This window comes from Typopeltis vanoorti, chromosome 16, assembly GCF_054136105.1.
Source record: "Typopeltis vanoorti isolate ZY-2024b chromosome 16, IOZ_Tvanoo_1.0, whole genome shotgun sequence".
NCBI lineage: Eukaryota > Metazoa > Arthropoda > Arachnida > Uropygi > Thelyphonidae > Typopeltis > Typopeltis vanoorti.
In genome coordinates, this window is record NC_143564.1 from 31,700,849 (window position 1) to 31,718,918 (window position 18,070).

The 18,070-nt window shown below is 35.3% G+C and overlaps 1 protein-coding gene and 1 non-coding gene across 5 annotated transcripts in view; both read right to left on the reverse strand.

The window, feature by feature from the left end:
• LOC150097930 (required for meiotic nuclear division protein 1 homolog) overlaps positions 1-18,070 on the reverse strand; it is a 171,847-nt gene that overhangs the window by 119,657 nt on the left and 34,120 nt on the right. The window lies entirely within an intron of this gene.
• LOC150097931 (U2 spliceosomal RNA) lies at positions 1,287-1,471 on the reverse strand. The gene has a single exon (XR_016549623.1). It is a non-coding gene; the product is annotated as a U2 spliceosomal RNA (small nuclear RNA).

Here is an 18,070-nt window from a genome sequence, read left to right on the forward strand (position 1 = left end):
TATTAAAAACTGATGTTATTTTAGCCTTTTTTTGTTCTTCAGATATAATGTGGTAATCCAATACATATTTAACAAATTCCAGAAGCTTACTTTAAAAGAAGAATCACTACATTTAGTTAACTCTGAGGTAATTCCATCTGTAACTGGTACTTTTCTATTTTTAGTTATAGATAAAGATTCTTCCAATTCCATTATCTCTCCAATAAATCTATTCTTAAATGATTTACATTTTCATTTTCTATTTCTTCTTTAATAAGGGATGGACTGTACCATAGTTGTCTATAATTACATATTAATTCTTTTGCGACTGCTGAAATTTCAGCTACATCTTTTTCTGATTTAAAAATTATGTATTTCTCATTTCATTAATGAACATACTTCATTGATGAAATTTTAGCAGAGAAAATTTTTTTTTTGGTAAAGTGGTGAAGTACTTGGATCTTCCCCCACCTTTGCCTTCTGTTGCCCAGTATTTTAATTGCTGTTGCCCAGTATTTTAATTGCTGGAAGTTTATTTTGCACTTGGTTAGACTATAATAAATTTAGTTTAATCCTTTATCCAAGTGTAATCCTGAAAATATCTTCAGGACTGAGGTAAGGTGGTACATCCCTTGGCAACTTGTAGCAAAGGTGGACCAAGCTCTCATCACTCCTTGTCTCAGTAAGATATTGAGTAAGATGAGACAAGGAGTGATGAGATCTTGGTCCACCTTTGCTACGAGTTGCCAAGGGATGTACCACCTTACCTCAGTCCTGAAGATATTTTCAGGGCAAACTGTTTGTTTACACTTGGATAAAGGATTAAACTAAATTTATTATAGTATTTTAATTGCCTTTTGGGATATTTGTGGTTAACTGCAATCAGAAAAGTTGGAAACACTGATTTAAAGAAAATGAACTCTGCAAAGAAGCATATATTCACCCTTCATTAGTGCATTGATTAGGTTTCACTGGCCTGATATGCATTATAAACTGTTCATTATGATCATAGACCTTAAAACAGCAACAACCCTCTGTAATGTCATATTAATTATTTTGCGATTGCTGAAATTTCAGCTACATCTTTTTCTGATTTAAAAATTATTTATCATTTCATTAATGAACATTTTTCATTGATGAAATTTTAGCAGAGGGTTGTTGCTGTTTTAAGGTCTATGATTATAATAAACAGTTCATAATGTATATCAAGCCAGCAAAACCAGCAATGCACTAATGAAGGATGAATATATGTTCCTTTGCAGAGTTTATTTTCTTTAAATCAGTGTTTCCAACTTTTCTGATTGCAGTGAACCACAAATATCCCAAAAGGCAATTAAAATACTGGGCAACAGAAGGCAAAGGTGAAGGAAGATCCAAGTACTTCACCACTTTACCAAAAAAAAAATCTGAGTCTCAGTGGGACCCATATCAGATATTAAACTTGATGAGAACAGATACTACAATTTGATTTAAGCTAAAAGGCTTGAGATATGAAAAGTGCAGTTGTGCCCTTACTACATATAATAAACTTACTATATATAATAAAGTAAAATTAAAAAGGTAACAAAGCTAATATCAAACATGATTTTAACATTTAAATATAACATATAAGAAATAAAAATTGTCCACCAAAATAAACAATAAAAAACATAAATTAGGAAATATTTTATTTAATACTGAAGGTGTGCTTGCCATAAAACACAGGATTCATTTTTATTCATAGGAATAAAGAGAATTTTGCTCACTACAACTATTCTTTCCAAAGCTGAAAGAAATGTCCCTGCATTAGTGATAAATATCCCCTCCTCAACAGATACTACAACTGGAAATGCAAGAAAAACATGACCCTTTATTGTATCATTAAATACAGTACAGAGACAGAGTATATACTAGATGCAGCAATAATGTGTAAATTAGAGAGAACTGGAATGAAAATGACCAACCCCCCCCCCCTTCACAGACACTATATACTGCATACAGGCCAGCAAAACAAAGCTTTATTGTAGGGCCAAACATAATAACTAAATACATTGTCCTAACAACCTATTTCAAAATTTCAATTACACAAAATACATGGTCACATCTGTTCATATGTAGTCAATAGGTTCAGAGATCAATTGATTTATGAAATCAAAACATATATATGATATATAGTTATGTATGTATATAGTATTTTATAGTATAATATATATAACCTCCCTACCAGCCAAGGTGGATGAAACAGTGAGACCAAATTGAACTTCTTATCCATGTTATTCAATAAGTGTTACAGAATCCTATCCAGATTTAGCTGGATATCTATAGATGTCCTGGCCGGTTTGGGGGGGGGGGGGGGTAAAGTATTCTACTCCTCCATATACTACTTTTTTTATGTCTATTTATCTGCAACCCTTTTATCCACATCACTAGATTCAGATACATCCCCATTTGCTCCAGTATGCATAAGAGTTCTTTACAAATATCTTTGCAAAAGTCTAGTGGTATCACTGTGTAGCAATTAATCTATCCAACTGAACTGTCACTTTATTATACAAAGTGAGTAAATTAGTATGGCAAGACCTACCCTTCATAAAGCAATGTTGTTTTCCCATAGAATATCATATTCCTATCCAGTTCTTCTTGAATTCTGGTTTTAATCAACTTTTTGATATCTTAATTGCCATTTTGGAGATACTGTTTCAGCCTATGATTAGTTATTTCTGTATTGGCACCACCTTTATATAACAGAACTATCTTACCTTTATTCCACTCCCTTGAGACTTTGCTAAAGCTCAGACTTTTTTTTTTTTTTTTTTGGAACATTCCTGTAATATACGGGCCAATATTCCATCTAATCTAACGGCTGTATTTCCATAAATTCTGCAATATCCAGTTTATCTAACTGGATATTGCAATATCACTGTATAGCCATTTATTTATCACTCTGGATACACTTTAGCAAAGTGATCACTCAGTAATTCAATTATTTCTTCGGCTGCTGTCATCATCATCATGAAGTTATCTTTCCACAGTCGTTCTTCCTTGTATCCACATGGCTAAAGACCTGTTTGGGATTTCCTTTAGCCTACCCAATTAATTTTGTCTTTTTTATTTTTATGGCTATTTAGCCCATTTTTGTTTAGGAGTACCCCTTTTTTATAATGTCATTGGCTTTTAATTCTATTTTTAGGACATTACTGATGTTTTAAAGACAGATATATGAAAAATATATAGGAATAACAATTTGGACATACCTTTGTAGGATGTTGCTGGTTGGTTGTCTTTTTATTCAGTGGCATCCAGCGTATGGCAATATACATTAATCTGCTGTTAAATTATGACTGAAACGAAGTGGGGTGGAAATGTGGGGATAGAGAGATGTGGGAGAATTATCAGTGAGGCAAGGGGTGTGTGAATTTTAAACCTGGATTTTTTTAAAGGTGGGCAGAGAATTCTTTGAGAGGGAAGTGAAAGATAAAAATTTTTGGAGAAGAAGGATATGATGGAATAAGATCAGGGTGAGAGTAACAGGGTGTGAGCTGTTTCAACAGTGCATCATTTTCGGAGCTTATGGGAAAAGTGAATAATTTTGTCTTGTAATCTAATTCTGATCATGCCAGTCACCCTTCTTGTCTGTGCTTTGTATTGCTAATGAGTTTGCAGATCACCTTCTTATAATTTCTCCACAACATGTTTTTTTTTTTTTTAATTTTTTAATTTTTGCTTAATGATGCTATTTAATCTATTTAACTCTCGCCTGATTATTCTCCTGACCCGAAGTATGCAATCTAATACTGCTTCCCTGAAACACTACTCCCTTGACTATGATTATATAGAGAAACCTGTGGAGAATTCATGACTAAATTTAACACACGTGAACCACAATAGTAGGTTTTATTACGTAAATATTTCGTCCTAGGTATCTTAGTTATTTTTTGTTATCACTTCTGGTTACTTCACATGGAAAGGAAAAATCTACAAGCAAGAGGAGAGAACAACAATGGGATCTCCCTTGTCACCCAACTTAGTAGATCTGTTTATAGAACATCTAGAAGAAAAACCCTCGCATTCAAACCCAAACCAAAACTCTGGCTTCGATACGTCGATGATATCTTCGCAGTCTGGAGTCAATCCGAACAAGAGCTACATCAGTTTTTAGAAAAAATCAACCTTCTCATTTCCTCACATCAGATTTACATTAGAAAGAGAATCCCCACAAGGCATCCCCTTTATGGATTTACACATCCAAAGAAAAGAAGACAGTTCCATCTCCACCTTTGTCTATTGCAAACAGACATTTTCAGGCCGCTACATTCACAATACTTCAGCTCATCATTCCTCTTAAAAATTTGGCATCATTAAATCATTGGTAACCAGAGCACACAGATTATGCTCCTCAGAGGATTCTCTAAAACAAGAATTGGAAATAATCGAAAACACAGCCACTCTAAATGGTTACAATCTCAAAACAACTCAAAAAATCATCAGCAATTTCTCCGCACTTCAACCTAGACAAGAACAACCCCATAGGATTCCCATACCTTATATCAAAGGCAAGAAATACAATCTTGCTGCTACCTACAAACCCATCAACCAGATCCAAAATGTTACCCTCGCCTAAAGACAAATTTTCACCTATGCTACTACCTGGTGTATACGAGGTTCCATGCTCCTGTAAACTCTCTTATTTTGGACAGACAGGCAGATCAGTTTTTAAATGCATTTCAGAGCATCAAGATCATATCCGACTCATCAAACCGCATAAATGAGGCCTCACTCAACACGGATTTGAAAACCCAAACCACAAGATCCATTGGAAAAAGACAAAACTTCTACACAGATCTTCATATAAATATGAACGTTTATATAAAGAAAGTGCTGAAGCCCTACTCCACAGACCAAATCTAAACCGCAGTGATGTTCTTGCTATCCCTAAAGTATGGGAAATTGTCATACAAAATTGTGTAAAATAATAACTTAACTGTAATTAATTTTAATTTAATTTAAGTAATTTAATTCAATTTAAGTTCGAGCCACTGCACACAATTTGGATTCCTTTGTACGTACGCGCCCTTTCTTTTGTCATTCCTAGTATTGCCAAACTGTACTGACGATGTCCTAAGATACCTAGGATGAAATATTTATGTAATAAAAAACCTACTACTGGGGTTCACGTGTGTTAAATTTAGTCCCTTGACTATTTCTTATGCACTACTAACATCCTTCTCTTACACTTTATGATGGCATGACATCACTGAACCTAGCTGCCTACTGAGCCTCTCATAATTACTTTTCACATATATATCTCTCTTCTTAATTAAAATTCCACATACTTAGCTATCTCTCAGGTTAACATTGGGAGAACAGCTGTGTTACCAAATGAAGATTATGATACAAAGTGAATATTTCTCAGACCATTGCCAGATCCTAAACTCGAACCTCTTCACTATTCTTCCACATGCTGTTTTAGGTAAATCTTTCTCATTAGCTGCATAAATTTTGTTTCCTTTCCAGATTAAACACTGTTTGTCACTCTTGCCAATTAAAAGTAATGAACAAATTCCAGCATCACCACCAGATCCAGCACTCAAACTGCTGGTTCCTTCTATCACATGCTGTTTTAGATAAATCTTTCTCATTAGCCACATAAATTTCACTTTCCTCCATTTTTGAACCCTGAGTCTCCTACATTCCATGCTACCTCAGATAATTATACCTTAGTAGCTGCATAAAATCAATTTCCTTCCCATCACACGAATTCTCATCCCATTATCTTCCCATCATGTGAAGCCCTCCATAATGATTACTTGCATTGCACTTGTGCTAATTTGCTGATGTGTGCTATCCACATTCTCTCTCTCTCTTGTACCTCCTGGTCTATAGCAGGAGCTAACTATATATTTTGTCCTGTTAGCCTCTATCTCACAGATAGCTTCAAATGTACTGCCTAAAACATCACTGTTCTCCCATTGAACTTCTACTCTTTTTATTGGACAGGCATCTTCACAAAATCTAAACACTCATTGCAGGAGGTCAACATTAACTCTATCCATCCACAAAAATACCTATCATACATCTTCTTGGATCACCAACAAAGCACAACAGACTCTGGTAACCAATTCCACCAACAATGCCACTCTCCAAGTCAAAAATAGTTCCACCACCCTTGTTAACAGTAATATTACTCAATTTCCAACTCAATGGAGATACCCACATAATAACAGTAATAATTTCTTGAGGTGATTTCTTGTTCTTCCCCTTCTAATCAAGTACTTACTAAAGGATAATTATTACCTGAAATAGCATGTGATGAGGGGATCAGGGGTTTGTGAGTGCTGGATCAGAAAATACCATCAGATGTACCCATAACTATGGTAGTAGCCACTCTGCTCCAAGAAAAGTGACCATACAGTCTTGGTCTGGAATATTACTAAATGTGGAAATCTCAGTCAAGAAAGAGTTTATATGGAACTACAAAAGTGGTCAAACTTTGGAGGCAGCTTGGAGTAATGCCGTGGCATAAGAAGTTATAAGGAGAGAATGTCAGTAGTGCATGGGAAATGGTCAGGGATTGTTCGAGAGAAGCAGTATCAGACTTCAGATTGCATACAGAGGGTCAGGAGGATAAACAATCAAATGGAGTCAAATGATGAGTAGCAATATAAAACAGGAGCAGTGAAAAAAAAACAAGAAACATTGTGGACAGAATATAAAGAAAAAGGTGACCAACATGATTATAAGCAATACAAAGTGCAGGAAAGAATAATGGGAAGGATTAGTGCATGAGAAGCTTGAAAAGATGCTTAAATGATAATCTGAATATGTCCTGAGAGTTTGAAGAACAAATAGCAAGGAAGGGAAATGGATGTGAAATCTCATTAAACAAAAGATACATAAGAAGGTGACAAGGAAGGAAGAGAATGCAAATAAGAGTGAGAGGAGTTATGAAATAAAACTCAGACCAGAAAAGTTACACGTATCATATTGAAAGCTAAGTAGGAGTATAAAAATAAATTGGCTGCACAGGCTAAAAGGAAACCCAAAAGAATTTTATTGATATGCTGCAAATAAAATGGAATGAATGTGAAAGAATAACATTACTGAATGCTGACAGTGCTTTAGTATCAGAAGCAGATAATGTAGTTCAAATAATGAATGCTCACTTCACCAGGCTGTATCAAATCTGGTGTACAGTAGAGAATAAATTAATCTGAACACTCCCATTTTAAAGAAAAATTTTAATTTCACAAGAAAACAAGTAAAAAAATTTAAACTCCAACTTTTCTCATAATTTATATGTGCTCCTCTCTTCCTACTAAGCTCATTAATTTGCTTAGGCATGGACTCTACCAACATAGTACACATTTTTCTTAATTTTGCTTCTGAAAACCATACTTTTATAATAGATTGCATTAAGTTATCCTTTGTATTGCAATTTAATTTTCCACATCTCTTTTTCACCATGGGTCACAAATTTTCTATTGGGTTAATGTCAGGAGAGTTATCTGGCCACTGAAGCAATGGATGTTGGGATTTTTGAGGAACTCTTTCTCTTTTTTTAAAGTGGGGCATGGAGCAAAATCCAGTTGGAAGATGAGTTCTTTGTCTTTCTGAATCTGTGGGACCACTCTTTTCTCCAATATTTCTATGTACTGGTCACTTTTCATCATACCATCAACAGTCACAAATGATGCTGGATCATCATCATCAAATTCCTGCCATATACCCTCAAGGGGTGTACAGGATATGATAGTACTACATGAAATATTTACATCATTACTAACTTCCTATCTACAATTTTCCTCCAAATCAGTCTGTTACTTGTCAAGACTCCAACATTACCAGATCTTATATCGTCTAAGGCACTTTGTACCGTATCAATCCACCTATATCTTGGTCTTCCACTGGGTCGTTTTCCTGCCAACTTGGCAGAGAACACTTGTTTTGCTAATCTTTCCACGCCCATTCTGTTTAAGTGACCATACCACCTGAGATTAGCTCTGATATCGCATTCCTGGATGCCGACAATGTCAAGTTCTTTCCTAATATTCTCGTTTTTAATATGATATTGCCATTGATGCCATCTGTTCACGCCTGTAATCTTTCTCAGGACTCTCATATCTGCAGCCTCTAGTCTTTGGTCAAGTGTTTTACTTATGACCTAGCTCTCAGATCCATAAGTTAAAACTGGTTTGAACACTGTCTTGTATACAGCTAATTTAGTGTTCCGACTAATTTCTCTCTTATTCCATATGAATTTATTCAGTTGACCTCCTACCATACCAGCTTTGTTGATTCTGTTGTCTATTTCCATATTTAATTTACCATCTTCACTAAAAATCGTGCCTAAGTAGCTGAAATGTTTTACTTGTTCCACAGGTTCTCCGTTCACAATACAGTTGACATTTTCAACTGTTGTGAACTTCATAATCACTCTACTTGACACTGCCTGCCATTCAAGAAGATTAGCCTCATATTTTGTGTTGAATACTATGGCTACTCCTTCTTTTCCTTGATTGTCATTGCCTGAATATAACATTTTGTATTTATTGCTCAGAAAGATCTCACCAGTTTTTGTCTTTTTTGTTTCAGCCACCGCTATTATGTCGATCTGGTACTTATCTAATTCCTCCGCTAGCTCCATTTCTTTGCCATTCATGCTTCTTATGTTGATAGTACTGATCTTTAACTCTGGTGATGTTGTGTTGGGGTGTGTTTTCAGATTTGTTCCAGTAGCTGAAACTTTTTTGCTGTTCGCCCTGATTTCCTGGCAAAAACAATGGGGACCTTGTTTAATCGGGCAACGCCCCAGCCGGCATGAAATTTTGTCATGTTGTACCATCATTTTTATTTTGGTTTAACCAATAGGAATATACAATTTGGTCCCAAATTGTCAGCCCATCCTCGTTCGTTCAGTATCCAGGTAGATACCCAACAGGGTGCACCATGAGAAGGTGAGGAATGGACATTAGATCAGAAAGCCTGGTCAGTTCTCCGCATTCCTTTAAAGACTATGTGGAGGTCTCCTCTCAGTTTTACAGCTTTGACCCTTAAGCACCCCAATCCTGGACCATCACACGTAAAACAACCCCAGAAGTAGTGAGTGCAGGTAGTGTGAATGAGTTTAAGAGAAGGTATGGTGGCTGGTGTGGATATGTATGGCCTCCCTCAATAAATCATTGATTTCCTAAAGATATAATAATAATAAGCTAATTAGTATGGTAAAAAAAGGCAAAATCAGATTATTACAGAAAATTAGCTAAGAGGCCAAAAAGTAAATCCCCAAAAGTTTTTTCATTATATAGCACAAGTTTTTCTTTTTTTTTTTGCTATAGAATCAGTAAGAGGATGAATGATTATGGAAGGATAACTTTAATCAATGTGAATGGTAGGAAAGTGAAAGAAGTAGATGAAATAGTTGAGCTACTAAGTGGACTTGCAGTTGCTAATGTGAAAATTGATAAATTATACATGCTCAACATACTGAAAAATATCAATGTGAATACAGCAATGGGATTGGATGGCATGTTTGCCTGTGAGCTATGAGAATGTACAAGAGAACTGGCAGTGCCTCCGACAAAATTTTTTAATTTAAGTTCATCTCCAGCAAGATTCCAAGTGAGTGGAAGGAGGGTAAGACATAGGGTAAGAGTAGCAGTTAAAGTTAAATTCAGGAAAGGGTAGATAGATAAGAATATGATAATCTAAGGTGGGAAACAAGGGTTTGTAAAGGCAGGTCCTGAAGGAGTCAATAATTAGTAAATTATTAACTTTGCAAAAGCATTTGACAGAATACTGCATATAAAATTTTTGCATAAGTTGGAGCAAAGGGTAATGAATGAAGGTTGGTGGCATGGATTGAAGAGAGGTTTGTCAACAGACAGACACCAGAGAGTAGTATTATGGTAGAGTGGAATCTAGGGAAATGAGAGTGAATGGTGGTCCTAGTACAGAGTCCTGAGGCGCTCTGTACTAGGGCCTTCTCTTTAATTTGTAGATTGATGATAAACGTGATATAGAAGGATGATTTAAATAAACTGGCAATGTGGGCAAAGAATAATAGCTTTCAAGCTGGGATGAAAAGATTACATAGCTTGTATCATATTGATGGTACTTGATTGCAGGAAATTGTTGAGGCTAGGAATTTGAAACTGATGATTGTTCAGATGGCTTTTCTGAACGTGGTGGAAAGGATCCAGAGACAAGTGAGCAAGCTGGTGAAAAGTCTGTGGAATACTCCCTCTGAGGATACAATGAAGGTGTGTGGGCTGCAAAGTTTAGCTAACAGGGAAGAAGAGAAAAGACGTGAAATAAATAAATTTATAGAATCCCCCCCCTTTAGTGACTTATAAGATTGACATTAGAGAAATTTTTTATTACATGACAAGTAGTGAGAGAGAACAAGAAGTTGTGTAAGACTGTAGTTAGTAAGGGCATGCAGATTAGATGTTTTGCTTAGAGAGTGGCTAATGAGTGGAATGGACTTATTATATATTGTGCTTAATGGTCAGCATGGTTCTTCCATGATATCTTCGACTCCACTGAGAAAACAAATATATCAAAGCTGTACAAAAATGACAACTTCCTGATTTCTGCTTATCAGCTGTTGTTCAATAACCATGTAAATTTGAACTATTTGGTTACTTCTGAAATATGTCCTATGAATTTCAATTCCCTGTCTACTAATATCTGGAGTTCAGTTCTGTCAATATAATACAACTTGTAATCTTTTCATAATAAAATGCAGGAAACCAGCACATAAGCCTATGGCACAAGCCAGCCTCTACCCTCTCCTGAATTCCATTCTTTCATACTGTTCTCAGATGTATGTTCTATTTTTTGTTTTGATCATCAACCAGTTTCCTATCCACATCATCAGCTGAATATTCATCACATTTGCTCCAAAGTATGTAACAAAGTTCCATGTGGTATCTTGTTAAATGCCTTCAGCAGTATTATCTTGAAGACAACTCAGCTGTCACTATATTATAAAAAATGACACATGACCTATCATTACAAAACAATACTGTCCTCCATTATGAGTCACATTCTTATCCACCCTTTCATGTATGACTAACTTCTGCAATAACTATACCACCTCTGAGATTATAATTGATCTATAATTCACTACCTCTCTCCTAAAGCCTCCTTTGGGTGACAGAACTATTTTTCTCTCCTTTCACCCTTTGAATCCACCATAACTGACTAAAATTAAGCAGCCTATGAAGGAGTAGTGCCAGTTCCTTTGCACATTCTCATTCTTCGAAACTTATAGATCTCCAGTGTAATGGATAATTTAAAAAGGTAGAATAACAATAATGGCAATGAATTTCATGAACAAGATGTCTGTCTCATGACAAAGTAAAGTAGTACTGATAACTAATTTAAAGTTGACATATACGAGAGAGAGTTATGAAAAGTTCTCGGCCTGGACCATAGATGGCAACACTATCGGCAAGATTTTTTTTTTCTAAGTTGGTACATCTATCATAAGCATCCATGTGAAACTGCAAGTCATTCTATCAAGTAGTTTGTTTTATACAGCTGTTTGAAGCAAAACTGTTGTCTGTATCCATTGAAATGGATAAAATTGAGAATCATGAGGGTATAAAATTTTTTGTAAAAGAAGGTTTAACGCCAAAAGAAATTCATTTGAAGTTCATGGGCAGTCTTCTCCTTTGTTTTCGACAATTAAGAGCTGGTACGGCCACATTTAAACTCGACAGTCCATTTCTGAAGATGATCCACATGAAGGATGTCCAAAAAGTGTAACACCACCAGAAATCATTGATCAAGTTCACGATATGGTATTGGATGACCGACGAGCCAAATTGCATGAAATTGCTGAGACTATGAGCATTTCAAAAGTACGTGTAGGATATATTATGCATGAAGAATTGCCAATGAAAAAGCAAAAGAAGACAAAATCAGTTCCATCAGCAGGAAAGGTCACGGCATCGTGTTTTTGGATGCTAAAGGCATTTTATTTATTAATTATCTTGAAAAGGGTAAAACGATAACTGGGGAATATTATTCCAATATTTTAACCAGACTAGATGAAAAAATTCATGAGAAAAGATCTGTTTTGTAGAAGAAAAAATCATCTTTCATCAGGACAATGCACCTGCCCACAAAGGTGTTTTGGCAATGGGAAAATTAAGGGATCTGCACTATGAATTGTTGGAACATCCACCCTATTCCCTAGATTTGGCTCCCTTTGACTTCTATCTCTTCCCAAAACTAAAATCTTCCTCGCTGGTCAGCGTTTTTCTTCAAATCAAGAGGTGATTGCAGCTGTAGAGGAGTATTTTGCAGATCTTACTGAGAACCACTACAGAGATAGGATAATGCGCTGGAGCACCACTGGAATAAATGTATTAGTCTTAAGGGAGATTATGTTGAAAAATAAAAATAATTTTGAAATTATAAATTCATTTTTTCATTGTTAGGCTGAGAACTTTTTAGACCACCCTCATATATTAATTGAAAACAATATTTTTTATTTATTTAAGGATAAGACGTTCCCAAATTTTCAATAAGGAAACACTGTCATTCCAGTTACATATCATAGCAAGTTGGATCGATATAGTAGCATTATGACACTCTATTTGAGTACTCAAATTTATAATGACATCTGTGACACCTGCATGAAATGCAGATCCATTTAATGCTAATTTCTTTCATAATGTGATTCATACAAATGATAACAATAAAGATAGTGTGCACCCAAGTCTTACATCTGATTTTACATCAAACAATCTAGATGTTTCTCCTTCAATTCTAACTAATAACTTTCATAGGAAAGTAAAAATGAAGTAATAATTAATTGGATTAGCATAATATCTTGCTTCCTCCATTAAGTATCTTCTTTCTTCTTCTTTTCCAGATTTCATCAGGAACATCGGGAGTCTGTAAATGCTTTCGATCAATTCCTTATTCTTGATATTTGTCTTAGTTCAGCAAAACTCTTCTCACATTTTATAAAAGTTGATCTCCTCCATGTATTTTTAGGATGGTCACACGTTCTTTCCTTGTGGATTCCATTCTAAGGCTGAGTGACAGATTTCTTCATGTTCTTTCCTAGGTGTATGTCCAATCCATCTAATTTTTGTTTTCTGATTTTTTCAAGGTTGACTTTTTTTGCTGATTTGTTCTTTTCCAGAGGTCTTTGTTAGTAATAATTTGTGGCCACCAAATTCAAAGTATGCTCTGCAGACATCAATTTATGAATGATTGTAGCTACGTTTCGCATCTATATAAAAGAACGGATTTAATACATGCATTAAATATTTTTAATTTTGTATCTGTGTAAATATTTTCCAACTTCCATACTCTACTAAATTTAGCTTATGCACTTCTTGCCTTTTAAATCCTTATGCCAATATCTCTAGTTGCTCCTCCACATGCAGATAAAACACTGCCGAGATATGTCAAATGTAAAGCAGTTTTGATTTTTCCATTTGTACTTGGTGCATTGTTGTTCACATTGATTCTCATTTCTTTTGTTTTGTTTGTATTTATTTTCAAATCAACTTTCAGTGATTCTTCTTGTAATGTAGTTTGTTTTGGACTGCATGTCTGTGAGCAATTAGACATACATCATCTGCATAGGCTAGATCAGTGGTTCTCAACCTTTGTGAGACCGTGGCCCCACAAATTTACTCGTAAATACTTTTCCAATTTTTTTTTAAAGTTCATACATTAAACTAACATAAGTATTAATAATTAATTATGGCACAATCATAAAGAGTATTAGTACACTTATGTATATGGTGTAGCATATACATAAGTGTATATGCTTATGTTATCAATCACTGGACTAATGAAATCTTGTAGCATATTGTAGTTTCTCAGGCCAACATCATTAATTTGTGCTGATTTTCATTGACATATCCCATTTTCTGACCACCAAAAAGTTATAACATTATTCAGTGTAAAAATTGATTATGGTATTATTAAATTGATTTTAATAATTTTGGTTTTAAAAATAAATGGTAGTGAGAAAAATATTTATGCATTGTAACTCACCATAGAAGTCAGCTGAGAAGGGGAAGTAGTGGAAGGATGTCAACTTGTTGGTGAAAGACTTATTATCACATACACATGCCAAGTATTTATATATGCAAAGTATGTAATTTAATAAATAAAAACATATGAGTCTCTCAATTCTAAACACTAGTTCAAACACTAATTAATATTTTGAATTTAAAAACAGCACTTTAACACAGCATTTATAAGTTATTGAAAAAGCTATTACAACTGAGTTTTTGAAGGTTTTAGTTATGCTAGTGACACTTTTGTTGCTGTTTTCTATCTGTTAGCTTATTAATTCTGGGATGAATTGAAGTGATAGCCAAATAGAGACAGTTAGAAAGTTGCAGACGGTTCCTCTGTTTCATTTTAAGCATAGCAGAAAATGCAGTTTCACAAAGATATGTGGTGGAAAAACAAAAAAGAAATCTCATTGCTATTTCATGTAAATTTGGATATTAAATTTTCATTCTTATTCAGAATTTTGAATTATTCATAGAATTAAAAGTACTTTCCAGTTCTCTGTCCAATGGTTCTAGTAGCAAGGCTTATACGTTGGTCATACATAACTGGTAATTAGTTTATGGAATTAACAACACATATAAAGTATATTAATTAAAGGCAACTTTAATAAATAACTTCTATATTTCGGCAACGTCACGTTGTCATCTTCAGGAACATAAAGATATGGTATGTGCACACAGGAACTAACAAAAGCAAATGAGGAAGAAAGCAAGGAACTAATATTGTTCCTAAAGTCCTAATGGTGCCCTCTGGTAATTTGGTTGTCTGGTAATTTGGCTAATTTGGTTGTCTTGGCCGTTGGGCTGAAGTTCTCATAATGTAAGTCTCCCAAATTTGGGGTAGTTTCATGCATCCAAATTTGTTGAGGTTTGGAACATTTTTTAGAGCTGCTGCTGATTCCTTGAATAATCTTTCGTATTTAAACTTGCTGCGGTGTATTATTTTAGTTTTCTTCCAACAAATTCTATGGTGGATATCTAAGGCATGGTCCACCAGCCCAGAGCGGCTGGTGAAACCAGATGTAGTCTTTGTGTTCTGAAATCCTGATATTTGCTATCCTGCCTGTTTGGCCAAAGTAGGACAATTTGCAGCTGCAAGGGACCAGGTAGGTCTAGGGGAAGTGGTTGGTCTTTGGTAGAGCGGATAAGGGATGCCAACTTTTTATATGGTCTGTAACAAGAAGTAAGGTCATATTTTTTGAGGATATTGGTTATTTTCTCAGAGGTGCCCTGGATGTAGGGGATGGTGATAAATTTGGTGTAATCTTTATTGTGGAGAGGGGGGGGTTGTGGTTTACTGGTTTTAGTATTTTTTGGATTTTTTGGGGGTTATAGCCATTGGCTAAGAAAGTGTTGAGGATGTGGTTTAGTTCAGTAGTTAGGGCCTTGTCATCTGAGCAGATTAATTTTGCCCTGTTATATAGTGTTTTTATAACCCCATCTTGTTGTGAGGGTGTGGGGGGGGAATTGCTGGTGAATGTATCTGCCAGTATGGGTGGGTTTTCTGTAAACAGAGAAAACCAAAGATCCATCAAGCTGGCGAGTGATTAAAGTGTCTAGGAAGGGGAGGGTGTTGTTTTCCTCTTTTTCTAAGGTGAACTGGACTCTGGGGTGTTGGTTGTTTAAGTGTGTTAGGAAGGAGTGGAGTGTGTCTGAGCCATGTGGCCTAATAGCGAACACATCATCCACGTAACGAAGCCAAATAGTGGGTTTTTGTGGGGCGGAGTTTAAGGCTTTCTCTTCAAAGGTCTCCATAAAGAAATTGGCCAAGGGTGGGGAAAGTGGTGAACCCATGGCTGTCCCCTCTATCTGTTTGTAGAATTTTCCTTGCCAAATGAAATAGCCTGAGTTCATTGTGAACTGAAATAGGGCTGAGATATCGGGAGGAAACTTGGCTTAGATGAGCTCTAGGGTTTCTTTGAGTGGGACATTAGTGAATAGGGAGGAGACGTCAAAACTGACCATTATGTCAGTGTGTTGGAGTGAGAGGTTTTCTATACTGGCTTTAAAGTGGGCTGAGTTTTTTATGTGTGATGGTGTGTTGCCAATATAGTGTGTGAGCGTTTTGGCTAAATGTTTGGCTAATTTATATGTGGGGGAATCAATGCCATCCACTATGGGATGTAATGGCACATTTTGTTTATGTATTTTTGGGAGTCCATATAATCGGGGGGGGGGGGTCTAGAGTTATAAGGTTTTAGTTTGTTAGTGTTAGTTTGTTTGTTAGACTTACATTATGAGAACTTCAGCCCAACGGCCAAGACAACCAAATTAGCCTGCCAGAGGGCATCATTAGGACTTTAGGAACAATATTAGTTCCTTGCTTTCTTCCTCATTTGCTTTTGTTAGTGCCTGCGTGCACATACCATATCTTTATGTTCCTGAAGATGGCAACGTGACATTGCCGAAATATAGAAGTTATTCATTAAAGTTACCTTTAATTAATATACTTTATATGCGTTGTTAATTCCATGAACTAATTACTAGTTTTGTCCAATGGGCTGTTTCTTTGTGTTCGACAATGGAGTTCACAATCTGCATATTTTGCCTCCGGGCAATCCTTTTGTTCAGGATAATACTTTTCAAGTGACAACAATAACATCTTTAAGTAGGTTGCAATAATATCTGAAACTGAATTCTGTGAAAAGAAATCATCTGCTCCATAATATAATCTGAGTACGACTGAAACATTTCATTATTTCTTTCTGCAATCATATTAAGGAGTTTGAGTTTCTTTTTGAATGATATGACTTGTTCCAAGCTGGACCTTGAAGTTTTAAATTCAACTGGTTTATGTAAGAAAATATGTCGATGAGATATGCCAGCCTGGCTACCCATTTCTTATCAGTTAGAAACAGCTCAACTTTCTTTTGGAATTCATATAACCTCTTCAGAACTTTACTGTGGGAACTTCCGAATGGAAAAGAAGATTTTGATGATCAGAGCCCATTTCATCTCACAATGCTTTTAACAGTCTTGAATTTAAAGCACTATTTTTTATATATTAAGCTCAGGTGCCTTTTTTTTTCTTTTTTCTTTTTTTTCTTTCTTTTTTTTTTTTTTGAGGCCAGGCTTTGTCTATAGGAATGTAACAATGAGTTGGCAATGTTATTGCCCACCACATCCTTAATTTCTACCTGTAAGACAGGCAGCCATCAGTACAAACTCCAATGCAATTTTTCCATTTGAGACCTTTTAATTCAATGAAACAATTTAAAACTTTGAAAATTCCACTGCTGGTAGTGTGTAGGTAATTCAGAAACATTAAAATGTCTTCCTTCATGTCACTTTCATCATGATCAATATATCATACATACATAAGTAAAATGCTGTTGTTCTGAATATCTGTAGATTCATTCAGTTGTAATGCAAACAATTTTGATTTTTTTAATTTTTTTCAATGAGTTGCATTTCTGTATCTTCTGCCATATCAGATATCTGCCTTTCAACTGTATCATTCGACAATGGGATGTTTTTCATTTTACTTGCTGCAGAGTGGCCTAATACTTCATCACAAGCAGCAATCAAAGAAGGCTTAATGATTTCTTTGCCAATTGAATATGGTTTTTTACATTTAGCTATCTGTAATGATATTAAATAGGATGCTGTCAAAAGTAAAGTGTCAGGGTTGAAGTTTGGAAAATAATTTTCTTTTCTGTTTCAAGTGCATCTCTTTTATGCATTAAGAACTCAATGAGTTTGTTTGGCTAGATTGGAATGTTTTGTGTTGAGATTTTGGGTAAGTCATGATGGCTTCATAGTTTCATTTCCCAAAACAGTAGCACAAATGACACATTGAGGTCGTGGCAATTGGTCGGTGTCAGAGCACTGTATGAAACCAAATTTTAAATAGCTGTCCATGTACTTATGAGTGAATGCAGACTTTTTCTTCTGTGTGTGATAGTTTTCCCTTCCTTTTGTACATCCTGGAGATCACTCTGTAGGCTTGTGGTCGGTGAATCACTATTTGTTGCATCACAAACACCTTCAATATGAGATTTCTTAATACCAAAATTAAACAAAGTCCCTTGTCTCTTATTCATATTAAAATCTGTAGA